At 44.5% G+C, this 16,386-nt stretch overlaps 1 long non-coding RNA gene across 1 annotated transcript in view; it reads left to right on the forward strand.

Annotated features, from left to right (window-relative positions):
* Nucleotides 1-14,688, forward strand: part of LOC139764434 (uncharacterized) — a 452,132-nt gene extending 437,444 nt beyond the window's left edge. Inside the window, exon 3 of the long non-coding RNA XR_011716374.1 lies at nucleotides 14,316-14,688. This is a non-coding gene — a long non-coding RNA (uncharacterized lncRNA). The remainder of the gene's footprint in view (nucleotides 1-14,315) is intronic.
* Nucleotides 14,689-16,386: the final 1,698 nt, after the last annotated feature.

Raw genomic sequence — 16,386 nt, forward strand, 5'->3', positions numbered from 1 at the left:
GGTGGTCTCAGCTGGTGGTGGTCTCAGCTGGTGGTTCATGGTGTTTGGTTGTTCTGTCCTTGCGTCCTTTAAAGACTTGATCACCGATGACATTCTGGAAATGGTTTGGAAACATAGAGGTATTGATCAGTTCACCCCCTGCTCTTCTCTCTTCCATGGATGACAGATTTTCTAGCGAGTTTCTTCTGCAGGTCATTTGCTTACCACGTACGTCAGCGAATAATGATGATATACTTAATTAAGCTTACTGGGACCTTGAGATCATGCGGATGCGTATAGATTAACGTCTTTAGCTTTCCTTCTGACTGTGTGAACACCTAAATCTGTTCTACATAAGCGAAAACAAGTCACATTTGTAATGATGTGGTCTCTATCGCGACGCAAAAAAGAGGAAGACTGGGTCTAGCAATATAGTTTGACGTTACCAAAAACCAGGATCAAGGTGTTACCCTGGTCGTACCTTCTGCCAGAAACACCCAGTGAGGGATCCTTCCACCTGCAGCCAACGATGAGGAAAATAGTCATCTCTTAATTCAGTGACGTAGGGTTGGTTCCGTCTCTCAAGTCTCTTCCGGGAATCTGCTGTCTTGCCCATATACCACAGGTAGAGTGGCCGTGGTGGCTGAGGGAGGAGAGAGAGAGAGAGAGAGAGAGAGAGAGAGAGAGAGAGAGAGAGAGAGAGAGAGAGAGAGAGAGAGAGAGAGAGAGAGAATCTCCCATTGTAACTCAGAGGACTGGGTTAAGTTTATAGAGCCTCAGCGGGTACAGGTGAATTAAGCTGAGAGAGAGAGAGAGAGAGAGAGAGAGAGAGAGAGAGAGAGAGAGAGAGAGAGAGAGAGAGAGAGAGAGTGTATATCTCCTTCCTTAAGAGTGATTGTTATATCCTGTGATAATAGATCAGTTATACCTCAACTCCTATATGGATTAAACCTATGACACAGCTATACCATACTCCTTAATTCATCAATCTGAGTGATGCGAAGAATTTTAGAAAAAACAGGATTAGAAATTAGTGGTATATAGTTCAATCACAAGTTTTGCAACACTATTGCCGATATATTGTTACAGTCACGGAGGGAGTCCATCACGAATTTCCCTGAGTACCCCCTTTTTCTCTGTTAATTCTGAGTAAATTCCCAAATGGAGGAGACACAGATCATATATATATATATATATATATATATATATATATATATATATATCTTTCGTCTGTTTCCTTGCGCTACCTCGCTAACGCGGGAGGCAGCGACAAAGTAAAATAAAAAAAAATAAATAAAAAAACATAGATAAAGACCTTGAGTACAAACCTATAAAAACTTCCACTCCATTAATGGCAACCATAAAAACCAGCCCATACACTACTGCCGACACTGGGCCCTCCTTTGGGTTTTTTCTTAACGTTAACGCGACAAAGAACTCTCTCTCTCTCTCTCTCTCTCTCTCTCTCTCTCTCTCTCTCTCTCTCTCTCCAGATTAAAGGGGTTGGGGGAATACAATGTCAAAAATTGATAGGAGAGAGAGAGAGAGAGAGAGAGAGAGAGAGAGAGAGAGAGAGAGAGAGAGAGAGAGAGAGAAAAAAAAAAAAGAAAGAGGGAATTATGGATAGTATGTGAGGAGGAATGGCGCGAGGGAGGGAGGGAGGGAGGGGAATCCTTATTGACTCTAGGGATGTTATTGTTGCAAAGTTCTCGTGAGGCGTCCTCGAGACGGTCCAGAATATTGACAGCCTTTGTGACACTCCAGCATCCGAATTCCAGATTCCAGAAAGGACTGGATTTACTGACATCTACTGCTATTGTGGTGACTGGAGCATAGCATAATGTTGGGCAGACGTCGATATATCATCTGCCTGTGTGTATACTCTGTATACTTTATATATCTTCTATATCTTTTTATATTAGCTGAGACGACATGGGCAACTAGATGCCTCAATCCAGGACGTCTGATTAACGCTACACTCGAGACGAAGTCAGGTGTCTAGCGGAAGGATGAACACAGTGCGACTGTGGACGGACGTCGAGCCGCAGCCGGAATTCGAACCTATGCGCTCGAACGCGGGCCGGCCCATAGGTGCCTCATAGTCAACAACGCTAAGCACTTGCACCACGGAGGTCCGTATTTTCCTATCCAAGACTCGCTTTTTATTGAGCTTCCGCAGGGCACAGGGCGCCGACCACATCCACCGGGCGAGACGACCACAGCTCAGGAAGTGAGGTGATGATGTAAGTTTGTGTGTGTGTGTGTGTGTGTGTGTGTGTGTGTGTGTGTGTGGCATAATCACGAAGCAGACACGAGGCAGTCACAGATGAACTTGTAAGCCACGAAGGAAAATTCTTTGATCAAGCGCTTTCGTGTATTTCATCGCATCTTCAGCAGCAAATTGTAACAGATCACAGGAGGAGGACTTTTTACAGAGACGCACCAGGAAATGGTAACGGAGTCGCATCTTGGAAGGTACACTCCACTCTCTTACAGATAATCCATCAAAATGACCATAACTTACACTGCTAAGATGAAATAAAGATTCCTCACCCCCGCTCAAAAAATAACACCCTGCACCATGCCCCCCTTCTCTCTCTCTCTCTCTCTCTCTCTCTCTCTCTCTCTCTCTCTCTCTCTCTCTCTCTCTCTCTCTCTCAGCGCCAAAATTCCAGATTGATGGTTTTCTTTCCTCGGTCCATGAATAATGCAGCCCAGACCATCACTCGTGTTATCTGTAAAACGGAGAGTTACTCAGGGGAAGAGGTATGTGTGTGTGTGTGTGTGTGTGTGTGTGTGTGTGTGTGTGTGTGTATGTGTGTGTTTTCGAACAGGGAAGGATTTTCAAATATTTTTTCTTCGTTGGAAGCGTAGATAAGAGTCTCTTATCTCTCGCTATCGCAATGGTCAAGTGTCCTCCGGTCACTGTATGAAGACGGGAGGGGTGAAACCAGCGCTTTTGAGATATATCGTCCGCAGGTGTGTGTGTGTGTGTGTGTGTGTGTGTGTGTGTGTAAAAGCGAACATTGTGAATTGCGAATTCGTTAAAAAGAGAACATTGTGAATCATTAGCGAGATCTTGAGATAAGTTTACATGTGGGTCGTCTTCCAGTTCGTTGAAAGTCTAGAACACGAAGGTACGACCTATGAAGACGAGGGTACGACCCCACTTGAGCACGAGGGTACGACCCCACTTGAGCACGACTGTACGACCTATGAACACGAGGGTACGACCCCCCGATTACGACGGTACGACCGTTTGGTATGACCTTCACCTGATCCTTTAAGGAGTGAGGACTGTCATACTCTTATTCTCTGATGAAAGATAACATATTTGAGATAAAAGAATATGGAAAGGATCTATTTTAACCTTCTTAGGAGTTTGTAGATCCGACTCGACCGATAAGAATAGAGGAAGGGAGAGGGAATTATCATAACAGAGCTCGTCATCTTGGTTCTGACGACAGCATACGTCCCTTCCTCCACTGATGGGAATTCCCAGCCCTCCCGCCCTTCCTCCTACTGTTGGCTCTTCGATCTTACGAACATGTCTTGCGAACCAGCATTACAGCTCCTGCTCGCCCTAGTTTGGCATATCAGCTTCCGCTTCTTGGCCCAAGACTTGTCAGTGGCAAAATTCCAATTCTTTTCGTCCAGGGAAAATTCTAATTATCTTCGTCCTGACAGCCTCTAGTGGCAACTTCCTGAAGCCTATATAGAGATGATCATCATGCCAGCAGCCTGACACAGGCTTCAATCCCAGGAAATGTAGAGAACTCGATGCATTTGTCTTACCACGCTAAATCCATAAGCTGTTTCAGCCAGCTGTTCTCCCCTAACAGTGCTGCAGCTTTCTGGCAAAAGTTTCAACCCCAGGAAGAACGTAGACGATTTAATGTATTAGTCTTAATCCAGCAATATCCATAACCACTCAACCAACAGCCTCCCTCCGGGAGAGCTATATATAGAAAGATTGTCTCTCCAACACCAGAGCCTGGCGACTGTAAGAGACCAGTCTATCATGGACTGTGACCACTCCGAGTGGAATCGAAGTGACATTCCAATCCGAGTTTCGCTTCTCAGTCCATCGTATCTACAATAACACTAAAGAAAACGGTGCCACTTTCCAGATCAATGAGAGAAGCGAAGACCTCGCGTACATAACTCCCGTCACAGAGGAGACAGACGTGAGATGGCACCATTTGCTGGCAACGACTACTGCTGTGGAACAGACTGGGCATCTCCCACATCATACTGATAGATAACACTTAAGGATATCTCTTGGAGAGGGAGGCATGAAACGCCAGAATGAGAATAACATGACACCTCACAGCAGTAGATGCTGTATTGGGGAATCATTGTCATGGATAACACTAGGAAAAAAGAAAGAAAGTTTGAGAGACCAATCAGAGAACGTTTGCTGTAGATCGGAGGCTGATACAACCCAAACGTTTATTCTCCTCGGGGGGGAAACTTCAGAAAGTCTATACGACAAAGTTAAACTCCGCGAGATGCTGGTCAGTATAGATATATACAGCGGTTCTGCAGGTGGTATGGCCACGTATGGCCAGCTGTAATGACAAAAACAATATCTTCAGACAGAAACAGAAACCTTCACGCAACTTGTTGGGTTTATGGGTCATCCTAACACAAGTTGTGTAGTCAGCCTCCGGGGCAGCGTTTCGTTCCTACAATTCCTTTTATAGGAGTCTACATATATCAAGAACAACCCACACCCGTAGCAACAGACGTCACCAGTTGCCGCCAGGCCTTACGTCACAGTTGTATCAACTCTCCCGGAGTTACATAGGAACTATGTAACATACCACTTGCCAGAAATGTAACTACACAAGATTACATACAAGATAGGCTGCGTGCAGCAGATATATTCCCTACCCGTGAAGAGATGGAATCTATTCCAAAATCATATTCCGTTTAGAAATCAGTATCGTCGGCTTTGACCACATTCCTGTCATCATTCAACTTCAATCAACTGCCTATAGGGACTTAGCCTCCCTTAACTTGAAGCTTAAACACTCTAAACTTGAGAAACTGCAATGACGAACTTGTAAACGACCCTATTCTGCTGGCTCCCCATAGCCTCCCCTTCCATATCCCTGATGAGTCCGCCCATAACATCCGTAACAGAATTGAATTATACGTCACAGTGGTGACCTTGCCCATGCAAGGCTATACCGCTATCACAAACACTCTCTCGAAGTAAACAAATAAGCTCTCAAGGACTGGCTGCTTGTGTGCCCCCACCACTCACTTAGGTAGACCACGCAATACTCGGCAAGTTACAGCGTCAAATGATTGATGTGGGCCGTTTTGATAACTGTTTCTTTCCCTACACCTCAAAGCTTTGGAACTCCCTATCTTCTCGTGTCTTTCCCAGTAACTATGCCATGGCACAACAGAGGTTTTTATCTTCAAAAACTCGTAGATTCTTTCCCCTGTCTCTTCTTTTTTCCTCTCATAACCTTCCCTGTATTTCAATGAAGGCACGGTCTTCATGTGGACTTTTATCCGTGACTGGAGCCTCCAACTTGAAAAGAAGAATGATCGTGCTAGCAGCATCTCGCATGGTACTCCCCAGCAAGCTAACTCCCATCTGATATGAATAAACCTTATGGTAATAATAGTAATCCTCAAGAAAAGTGTTCTGTAACATTGCAATTAATTGGGCCAACTGACTTAGAGGCATCCAACTCTTTTTTAGACAAAAATATAACCATTTGAGCTCAAAATTAAGCCTGCAGAATCCTTTAAAGTACTCACACTCGCCAACAAATCCTGGGTGAAGAGGAGGTATTGAAGACTTCTTACAACAAGAGCAAGTTACTGGGAGCACCTGAAAAAAAGAGAAAACGAAAAGAAAGAAAACTGGCCGCAGAAAACTGGCCGCAGAAGTTAATCAAGTAGTTCCATACCTACTACAATAGACGAGTCAATCACTGAGCTGCTGAAAACAAGTGTTGCAAGATGGAACAAAACCTTGAGACTATCCCCAAGCCATCCAGTTACTCTCTCCGTTACCACAAGGGAACAAATGAACGTCATGAAGCGAATAACAAAGGAAATCCCAGATTATTGTAACATCTCTGCACAGATATCTACCTCCAAACAGCAAAAATAGTCAAGGTTACAAGACCCAGTTTCTAGAGTGATCTCGTACATCACTGATATCATCCTAGACACAACGAATAACATGTGAAATCAAGAGCAGATTTCTCATTTAGCTGGCTCTTGTTTGGTGCCTTGAACCAAGTCTGTAGAGTAATCAGCTTTATGTGTAAACCCTCCGAGCCACCAGCCTATGATGAGTTGGCCATCTGTTTAATCAACAACTTCTGGAAGGGGACCGCACCATAACCCCCTGTTTAGGTAGCGAGTCTGCTTGATCTTACCCAACGGTGCTCGTGTTCTCCAAGCTCCCTGCCAAGACCAATTGCCCAACCTCCCTGCCAAAACCATCCTTAAAAACGTATGTGCTTTTGACCAACCTTAGACTCATCGCAAGGAGACCATCGTCGACAGTGAACTGAAGACTATGCTCAAATGAGTAGACCAACCAGCATCATAGGCCATATACACGAAGGAATTTATCAAAAAGAACAATGGAAATTGTTGATTACAATACAGACGATAGTGATTCATATCAGCATTTTTGGAATGGTTCTCAGTCACAGGAAAATCATGGAGGAATGCCAATTGGGAGGTCTCTAATTCTCTCTCTCTCTCTCTCTCTCTCTCTCTCTCTCTCTCTCTCTCTCTCTCTCTATCTATCTATCTCTCTCTCTCCGTCCCACCAAACATTAGAAGAAAAATGATCATTTACACTCGACCATACATCATCCCATCGACCATCTGTCTACTGACCTCCTGTGGGTAAACTCTTGATTGTACCACTTTCTCATCGACTCATTTGGTCCAACCACGACCCGTCACGGCCAGGTTCATACCACATCATCACTACACTTAAAAAGGCTCGTTTCTGTAAGGAAACTAATGAGTAATGTGATACTTAAACGGATGCCATAACTAAACACAAACAGTTATACACAGTTTGCGTCGTGAATGATGTCATTTCCAGACTCTGCCAGGAAGTGGTATCTGGTAACATGCTTTATATATGTTTATATTTGTTCGTAGTGGAACACAATTTCGTAAAATGGTAAGAAAAAAAAAGAATAACATGTTAAAACATTTTCTCATTCCAATACTGTAAGAGAAAAATAATGCACTAAAAATTTTAGTATATTTTCAAACGAAATGATATGACATACTTGATTATTGCTCACGGCCATTCAACAATAATTTGCGGAGTTAAAATAGGACTTCGAAATGAATAGTTATACATTAATTAAGCTACAATTGTGGATTGAAAAAGACATATGAATTGAAGTGATATTCATATTCACCGCGTGTGTGCCATCTCTTTTTATTTGAATATGTGAAACAAATATTTTCCATGTTAACTCCCTTGATGGATGATGATGTAAAAAGGGAGAGAACAGTTTATCAAATGAGCAATAGAAACAAACACTCTTTCATATTGTCGTAAAAGCACTATGCGAGGAATGGAATCGTATACATCGTGTTCTACACCAGGAGGTCCGTGTTTATGACTTTTGTTTCTGTATGATTTATAGTTGGCTCCTTTTATTCTATTTTCTCTGACGCATCTTATTCCTTCGTTTTTAAAATATGGGATTGGGGTATAGCGAATTTGAAATCAACTTCCCATCTGGAAGCCTTTTCCTGCAAAACGAAATAAGATGGAAAGCTAGAAAAAGGTCAGACAGCGAAATATTTGGGTCGGGAGTTTTGTTAATCCATCAACACCCAACTTGGCATTCGCTCGGCTCCCGTCCATACACCGCGCTTGAGACTCAGTTGCCAGATACCGCTGTTTGGACGAATCGTACTGAAAACTGTGACATCACTTCCTTGGCAAACTGTACGTTGCTTGCTACTCCCGTGGTCACAAGACCTACCAGTGAGGTCAACTATGCCTTTGCCACCATGCCTGTACTTCTTCCTTAGATTCCTAGTTAGAAAAAAAAAGGATTGATTAGAAGATAGGACCAGGTGAGTAACACACTAACCCAAGGTCACCATGTAACGAGGATGGTAACACACGATGATATTCAGGTATAATCAACACGAGGAACTTACTCATATCTCCTACCCATTGTGTCTCCCTTGTGTTCCTGAGTCTTCGTCTCTTTTATTGATAATCATCAACCATCTTGTCGTCCCCCCCCCACCCCTAACACACACACACACACACACACACACACACACACACACACACACACACTCCTATTCTTTGTCTCAAACACCTGCATCTACTGTGAGACCCCCTTGAAGCAGAGTGATCCATCCACCTAGACCACATGTAGAAAAAGCAAGGTGATTTCTTTAAAGCTACTAGGAGATATAATGGTTTACTCTTATGTAAAAGTATGTAAGAGAAGAGAAGAGGGAGGGTTGCGTAAATCTTGGGCACAGTGTTATCAGTCTATCTTCTTTTAGTTTCCCATCTGCCGGAGAAACACAAACGCACACATACACACACATATATATATAATATATAATAAGGAATTGCCAAACAGACCTGCTGGCTTCAACCTCAAGCAGAGAGAGAGAGAGAGAGAGAGAGAGAGAGAGAGAGAGAGAGAGAGAGAGAAGGGGGGGGGGGGGCGGTTGGAGGGAATTTGGCCTGGGGGAAGGCGGAAAAGCCCTCCAAATTTGTACTTAGACCAGTGCTCTGGAAAGCAATATGGAAACTTCAAACTGGAAATAACAACCCAGCGCACCTATAGTGAGGGCTGTCTCATCTCAGCCCCTGGGAGGCCTGGAAGGTGCTGCCACTGTCACTCAACCGAATGGTATGAGAGTAGAGTAGATTGTTAGAGCAAGTAGAATATAAGGACAGCAGGCATCTACTGTAACTTACAACTTATATACTGTTCGCCATGCTTGCTGAAACTAGAGCCTCACTGTTCGCCTTGTGCATCGTTCTTGAGCATGCAGAAAGGACAACCTCAGACGGTTTTAACAATTCATGTCTGGCTGCTTTCCCTGTTGGGGGGCTGTGTGGGCCTGCGAGCTGCGGCTTCCAACAGCTCGGTCGACCAACCACCCAGGCCCAACGGCCTAAGCACACCCACCCCTGCTCACAGGACAGACATAGTTATATAGCAGCTGTTATTAATGTCAAATACTGAAAAGTGCAGAAAAAATAGCAAGCTGGAATTGCAAAGCACAAGAAATGATATGATTACAATTCTGTTTCGTTTTAATTTCTTCGGAGACGCGCCGAGACCCACTGATTCAAGTAAGGTGGCTTGAGCAGCCAGCCTTCTGTTTCAATGCCTCAGCATAGCTAGCTATCCTTAGAGAAGAGACAAGCTTTATTATTGGGTCACTTTACCTCGCCGAAGGAAAAATATGAAACTGGTTAGGTGAAAAATTGTTTAAAAAAACCCAGTGGAAATTAAACTTCTATACTTTTTTATACATTTATTTCTTTATGTATATATATATATATATATATATATATATATATATATATATATATATATATATATATATATATATATATATAATCATTGCACAGCCGCAGGGTGTAGTTCATGGAGCTCCTGCAGTTTTTAAAGCTGCAATCGCGGAGGAACAGAGAAATGCAATATTGTTTTCGTAAGATACCTTTGTCGAAGCTCTACTTCTTCCCGTCTGTTAACTGCATTACATCCTTGCCCAAGATAACCTATCGCTGGTGGTATGAGGCAGAATTCGATAACACACACACACACGCACACACACACACACACACACACACACACTCACACATGTAGATAGATAGATAGATATATAAATAGGTAGATTGATAGATAGGTAGATGTAGATATATTTTTTTTTTCCCCTGAGAACCACCCCAAGCGTTCCCTCCCCTCTCTGTATGCTATATCAAGCCTCTGATCATCTGTTTGACATTAACCTTCATAGATGAATTTGACCCCTGTTGCCTCTGGCCTCTGGTCTAGCGCCTCCTGGGGGAACAAGATGAACCAATAAAGAATATCAGTAAAAAAAGAAAAAAGAAAGAAAAAGTAATTGAAATGCACACAGTTATCTAGGGAATTACTCTTTTGTTTCCCTGCCCCAGAAATTGAGTTTTGCAGCTGGATTTTTTTTTTTTTTTCATGGAAAGGTCAAACAATTGAAAATCTGGACGGTTGCATTTCACACTATTGGATATTTATGTTCGAAAAATGATGACCCGATGATAAACGTTAATTTATTCCATGATTAGGTAAACGCCACAGATGTATTTCTGTCACTGTTTTTTTAATGAGTGAATTCCCTGTCATACACCACGTTAACGATCTCGTTATGTTGAGAGAGAATGGTCACGAAATGCCACCAAAATTCAGTATTGTTTTTATAGGGAGGAGAAGTAGATAGATGAGGGTGTGAGTAAGTCAGACTAATGAGGAGGGAGGGTGTTTGGGTCAAGCTAGTGAGGAGGGAGGGTGTTTGGGTTATACTAGTGAGGAGAGAGGGTGTTTGGGTTATACTAGTGAGGAGGGAGGGTGTTTAGGTAAGGCTAGTGAGGAGGAGGGTGTTTGTGTCAGACTAGTGAGGAGAGAGGGTGTTTGGGTCGGACTAGTGAGGAGAGAGGGTGTTTGGGTCTGACTAGTGAGGAGAGAGGGTGTTTGGGTCAGACTAGCGAGGAGAGAGGGTGTTTGGGTCAGACTAGTGAGGAGGGAGGGTGTGTTTGGGTCAGGCTAGTGAGGAGGGAGGGTGTTTGGGTAAGGCTAGTGAGGAGAGAGGGTGTTTGGGTCAGGCTAGTGAGGAGGGAGGGTGTTTGGGTCAGGCTAGTGAGGAGGGAGGGTGTTTGGGTCAGGCTAGTGAGGAGGGAGGGTGTTTGGGTCAGCCTAGTGAGGAGGGAGGGTGTTGGTTCTCGGCCACGTAAGTCTGGACTCAATATTTCGTCTCTGTGTACGTGTGTGCGAGGAACTGGGAACAGTCGATGCAGATGGTGGGTTTGGTGGAGATGTCTGAGGGAGTCATCATTCGCCCACAGCAATCATGTGGATCTGTTCGTTATTATGATGGAGAATGTTGGGACATTTCGGGTCGGGGGTCGATTAAATCGTCCAAGCTGCTCATCCCCGCCTGTAAAGAAGCTAAATATACTATTTTTTTTGGTACTGATTTACATTTAATGATTGATTTAATCATACATTAATTTACTATTCGTACTGGGATGAATTCGCACTTGTAACTCGACAACCGAAATACAGATTTATACAATTTCCGTAATGGATTAATATCATTACTATTGACTCTCAAAGTCATTATGTTATTGACGATTGTCGTTTGATTCGCTAACACGTTTTTACTTCCGAGGCATCATCTGTGAATATTGGGTTTGAAGTGGTGCTGTTTTATAGTGGAGAAGAAACGAATTTAAATCATGCTTGTGTTTTTCCTTTTTTAATTTCGTCTGTCCTCTGTCCTTGTATGATACTTTTAGCCTCATAGATGAGATTTTTTTCTTAAAGTTAGTGTAGGTGGGGATGAACATGGTATCCATTACCGTCCTTTCGGGCCTTTAAATCGAGTTGTAGGAGATGAGGAGTTGAAGGCCATGCCACGTTGTGTGATCCTCCCACCCCATCAGTCCCCCGCCTCGCCTTCCTCCGCAGCACACAGCATCTCTTCCATCTTGCTGCCTCTCGCCCGCCAGCACACAGCACCCCCTCCACTCTGTTTCCTCCCTCCCTCACGTCACACAGCACCCCTTCTACCCACGTTCCTCTATCTCCTGCATCACATACTTCCTCACCATCTCTGTTTTTCTTCATAGCTTTCCCTTTCTACATACCTTCCTGTTTATATTCTTTGCCCCATTTCCAAAAACCATCACCCTCTTACTCCTCCCTTGGGGGGGGGGGGAGCCATCACCTCCTCCACCCCGCACTTCCCCAAACACCTCTCCCATTACACTCCCCCCCTACAGTTTCCCCCCCGCGCCACTCCCTCCTCTTCACCGCCCATCTATCATCACTCTTCCTCCAAACCAGCCTAAAGTTCATCCCTCTCCCCTCACTCCCGCTTACCACCTCTCCTTCCCACTCAACCAACCACTACTACTCCTCCCTAACCCACCTACCATCATTACTCCTTCCCACCCACCCAAAACCACCCCTCCTTTCCAACCCACCTACAACTGCCGCTCCCCACTCGACAACCAGTACTCCTCCTCCCTGCCCAACTACCTACTTACCACTCCTCCCTGCGCACCTACCTACCTACCTACCCACCCACCCACCCACCTACCTACCTACCTACCTACCTACCTACCTACCTACCCACCCCCACCCACCTACCTACCTACCTACCTACCTACCTACCTACCTACCTACCTACCTACCTACCTACCACTCTTCCCTGCCCACCTACCTACCTACCACTCCTCCCCGCCCACCTACCTACCTACCCACCCACCTACCTACCTACCTACCTACCACTCCTCCCTGCCCACCCACCTACCTACCATTCCTCCCCGCCTACCTGCACAAGACGTGCCATCCTCAGCATAATGAAATATGAGAGAAAATGTGAATGTAAATGATGCAGACTGTTGGAACTCCATCAGCGTGGGAGGGGGGTGGGGAAACTTGAGTGTTTGTTTTATGGAAGGTAATTATGTCACTATCCCACCCAGGGAGAGAGAGAGAGAGAGAGAGAGAGAGAGAGAGAGAGAGAGAGAGAGAGAGAGAGAGAGAGAGAGAGAGAGAGAGAGACTCGCTTTTCATGATAATAGAAAATAATGTCGATCGTCCCCATAGAGAGCCAGGCGCAACAAACATCTCTCCCAAACAAACAACTTAGAAAAAAAAAAAGATTGTTCCTGTGGAGTAGTAGTAGGAGGGAGACGGTTAACGTGGTTCACCCCAGAGCTGCAGCCCAACTTACTGCTCTGTTTACTTTGGGTTATTACTACCTGCCCAGTGAGTGACGGTGGGAGACCAGGGGACTGGCTGGGAGGGAGGCATCGGAGGGGGTGGCGAAATGGTCCAATGGGAGTGGGTGGGGGTGAGGTAAATGAGAGAGAGAGAGAGAGAGAGAGAGAGAGAGAGAGAGAGAGAGAGTGGGTAGTAGGGGAGGAGGGACTTTGGAAGTGTGTGGGTGGTGAGGAGGGTTAGGGATGGGGGAGGGAAGGAAGTGTTCTCTGGGGCTGTAAAAGTGGGTGGTGAAAGGATGCCGGGGGTGGGGGGGGGCGGGGTTTGGGGGTGAAATAGTTTGTGAAATGCGGTTGATGGCAAATAAGGGGGAGGGGCATAGAGGAGGGGGGAGTAATGACTGACTGGGGGGGAGGGAGTGTGTGAAACAAACAAAGGAGAAGTGGCTGGTGAGAGAGATTGATGGTGGCGAGAGGTAAGTGATAAAAGATGAGAGAGAGAGAGAGAGAGAGAGAGAGAGAGAGAGAGAGAGAGAGAGAGAGAGAGAGAGAGAGAGAGAGAGAGAGAGAGAGGATGAAGATGGACGGTGGACAGTTAACCGTAAGAAAGAGAGCAAGAAGGATAGAGGGTGTGCCATATACTTTGTCTGCCTCTGGAGAGGATAGAACACCGTGTCATTAGGAACTTCTTGTCCTAAAGGAGCCCACCTTTCCCTAATCCTGCGTGAAGCGCAGCCTAGAAGGTGCAAGAGCCCGATAAAAAGTATATATATATATATATATATATATATATATATATATATATATATATATATATATATATATATATATTTTTTTTTTTTTTTTTCTTTCATACTATTCGCCATTTCCCGCGTTAGCGAGGTAGCGTTAAGAACAGAGGAATATCCTCACTTGGCCCCCTTCTCTGTTCCTTCTTTTGGAAAATTAAAAACGAGAGTGGAGGATTTCCAGCCCCCCGCTCCCTTCCCTTTTAGTGGCCTTCTACGACACGCAGGGAATACGTGAGAAGTATTCTTTCTCCCCTATCCCCAGGGATAATATATATATATATATATATATATATATATATATATATATATATATATATATATATATAATGTATATGTATGTGTTAATTCATTTATTAGTTCAGGACCAATTTCTGTGACACATTTTGGTGGGAGGGTAATGTCAGTTGTTCTTTATTTGAAAACAGTAGATGAATAAACGAGTGTGTTAAGGAGGCTACCTCCAAGACGCCTCTGCTGGCGAGAATTAGTACCAGATTCTCGACCGAGTTCAGGAAACGGTGCGTGTGTGTGAAATTCAACTCGATTTTTTTCCTCTTTTGCAGGGAGAGGCAGGGACGGTACCCACACGTCCCCCCCCCCCACCAGCTCTGCCGGTATCGCCTTCTTAGGTAAGTACTCATTTGACGAGTGGTTCATGGCTCCCTCTATGTCCCCAGTGGTCTGTTGGACATGCGCGTGTTATGTGTAGGGACGTTGAGGTTATGTGTATGCGGTCACACGAGAGGTGAGTTGCCGTGCTGCTTTTCTTTCGGGCTCCGGGTCACCGAAATGGAAATGGTTATATAGGTATCCAGGTAAGTCCTCCAGATTAAGGACCAGTGTCTTCTCTGTCCCGCCGTTGGATTTCTAAAGTCAGTTTATACAGCGAGGAAGACGACTTGCTCGTCCCATACATGGAGTTTCGCTGATCCGGATTTTTTTTCCCCGTCGTATGTGGAAAATCTTATCGAAGTAGTTGGGTGTTTTCATCCGTCGTGGCCTTGTTGGTGGGTCTGATCGTGTGTCGTATCACAGGGTGGCTGGGTATGAAGGTCCTGGTGCACTCAGAATCGGTTAAGGGCGAGGGTATCTGCTCTGTATGGGGTAGTTGCTCGGTAATTGCATTTGCTTTATATATATATGATTTATATGTTTACATTTTTTGGAATGCCTTTGTGGTCGGCTGTCTCTTCCAGTTGCTTTTCGCTGCCAAACCGATTAATCTGCTGAGTCACTTAAGCTCAGATTATCACATCAGATGCTAACTGACAGTCTGGCAGGGTATTTGATTAAGCTCCTGATGATAACATGGGGAAGTGAGAGAGGGTGGGGGAGAGGGCGGTTTAGGAAGGTGGAAAAAAAAAGAGGAACCAGTTAGACGGAACACTTTGACAAGTGGTTGACAGATCTGTAAATGAGCAGTGATTGTAGAGCAGTCTCCCCCCTTTTTTTTTTTCATTAACAACTGGACAGAAATCTGTGGACGACCCGACCGACTGACTGTGAGGCAGGGTAATGAATAGTTACTTACCCTGGCATGGGTGATGGAGCCGAGATGGGCTTCAGGTTCAGCCAGGAGTAAATGAGAGAAGTGAGAATTGTCGAGACAACTGTTCAGGTTTGGTCAGTCTTCCAGACTTCCATTTAGAAGTATAGCGAAGGACCTCCCTTACAACAGGCATATTATAGGGGTTAAGCCATCATAGATCAATTCTCTGCATTGTGTGTATATATAAGCTTTGATACAGTTTCCAGGGTCTTGTCGTCTTGTGGTACACCAGTTCTCTTTAATCACTTTTAAAAAAAATGGGGAATCGATCGAGTACAGTTGGAAACGTGGAGGAACTTCGTCTTGATTGAATTTCCAGACACTTGTATACTCTTATCTGCCTCTTGTTATGCCTAGAACTTTCTTGGGCTTATTAGTTGAATGCAAATGTGTAATGAATTATAGGGACAGAGGTGGGGAAAGGGATTGACTCCAAGAGCAACAGTTGTGCAGTGTACTGCTTCATCATCCAGTAGTCCTTGGTTGGTATAGTCGTTTCCAGCGTCTAAGCCACGTTGCTGAGGTGAAGTGCCTCGACCCCAGCCTCCCCCCTGCTTACTTACGTCTTGCCCTTGCATGCTTCTGTCCTCGTAGCAGACGTCGATGTTCTTGCTCCAACCTGCATGTGGACACTCTTCATCCACTCCCCTCTTGCTTCCTTTTTTGGTACGTGGTTGTGGTCGTTGAGGGATGGAATGGCTACAACAGTTATACAACTTCGATTGTTATGATTCGGTTATACACATACAACTTCGATTGTTATGATTCGGTTATACACGTTCCGACTTTAGATTTGCATATTTTGAATATCTGTAGTCATCCGAGCTCCAGAGTGCTCGTAATCGTAGGAAAATTAGCATGGACAGGTTTGATAATTTCCTCCATGAACGTGATGATGTCCAGATATTCATATACCTGTGTGTCTATTAGATTTCTCATACGATTATAGTCAACCCCCTTCGCTGTCTGACAATCTTTTTTCATGACGATATAATATTTGGTAAATGGCATCGTATCCCTTAACTAAGTTCTCCCCCAATTACATTTTCCTACTACGACGAGTGCATTGTAAATACTGTATGAAT

Source organism: Panulirus ornatus, chromosome 4 (assembly GCF_036320965.1).
Source record: "Panulirus ornatus isolate Po-2019 chromosome 4, ASM3632096v1, whole genome shotgun sequence".
Lineage (NCBI taxonomy): Eukaryota > Metazoa > Arthropoda > Malacostraca > Decapoda > Palinuridae > Panulirus > Panulirus ornatus.